Below are 1,084 nucleotides of genomic sequence, written 5' to 3'. Positions count from 1 at the left end.
ACATTATTGTGCCTTTATTTTTCTGGTAAGACTCCTGTTTTAAAAATGCCATTGTCTGCTGAATACCCATGGCAGTTCCTTTTTGTTATTTAATTTTCTCAACTACAGAATCTTTCAGTTTTCCAAACTCAACGCTATTGCTGGGATCACCCATGCACAGCATACAAGTGAGATAGAACAGGGGTGCTACTGAGGTTGAAGAAGAGTCTTTGGGAGATGTGACCCTTAATTTTCCCTCCACCCAACTTATCTCCAGATCTCATGGCCAAGCCAAAGGAATTTAAAACTCCGCAGAACTCAACTGAAAATCAGAAGCCACATTCTGGTATTCCAAAGCTTCAAGAATTAAATAATTTGCCAGAGGCCGCAGAACTGCCAAGTCCTGGATTTCCCAAACCCTCTACATGTTCTGGTTCAATGCCACATTCACACCCTTTCCTCCCAACACCCAAGCCAAAGCCCCCACTTAACTGCAGGCTTTCCATGCCCGGTCATACTTGAGCCTCAGGTCCTCTGGGGACACTGTTCCTACTGCCTCTCCTTGTCCTTACTTCTCCTTTACCCCCATGCAATCTTTTAAAACAGGGATTAAAAGTAGCAAGAATCGCTTCTCAGCCTTTTGGCTAAGATCAAGTATAGTATTTGTTCCTATCAGTATAATATCTGGTACATCCTCTATATGAAGACAATCTATTAAATGGATGTTTGGAGCAGGGAGATGGCATAGGAGCTTTCTGGGTCCACACTGCACATAGACCCAGTAAGCAGTACTTCTGGGAAGAATGTACAAAAAAAAAGAGCAAAAAAAGGTTTATATCTCTTCCTTCCCCCTGTCCCATAATTCTCTCCAAATGGTGCATTTGACCAAGAATTGAAGATCAGGTATCTGCAGGATATAATTGGAGCTCCTTACCTGGCCACCATGTCTCCATCACATGGCCTCAGCCTCAGTGCCAGGTGAGCATCCTGCCTTGTTGCTGAGCCCAGCCACGAAAACCTCTGCTCTGCCCACCTAGTGTTACCTTTGCCTGAAATCGCCCTTCGTGCTCCTGTCTGGTCTAAGGACCTTTGTTCACTTGTTCAG

At 44.6% G+C, this 1,084-nt stretch overlaps 1 non-coding gene across 1 annotated transcript; it reads left to right on the top strand.

Moving 5' to 3' along the window:
- The first annotated feature begins 603 nt into the window (after positions 1-603).
- On the top strand, positions 604-793 carry LOC119051208 (U2 spliceosomal RNA). Its single transcript, XR_005082880.2, has one exon. It is a non-coding gene; the product is annotated as a U2 spliceosomal RNA (small nuclear RNA).
- The last annotated feature ends 291 nt before the right edge of the window (positions 794-1,084 follow it).

This window comes from Artibeus jamaicensis, unplaced genomic scaffold (assembly GCF_021234435.1).
Source record: "Artibeus jamaicensis isolate MK-2021 breed Jamaican fruit bat unplaced genomic scaffold, CSHL_Jam_final contig_685, whole genome shotgun sequence".
Taxonomy (NCBI): Eukaryota; Metazoa; Chordata; class Mammalia; order Chiroptera; family Phyllostomidae; genus Artibeus; species Artibeus jamaicensis.
The sequence above is the reverse complement of the archived record's forward strand: the minus strand, read 5'-3'. Positions and strand labels throughout refer to the sequence as shown.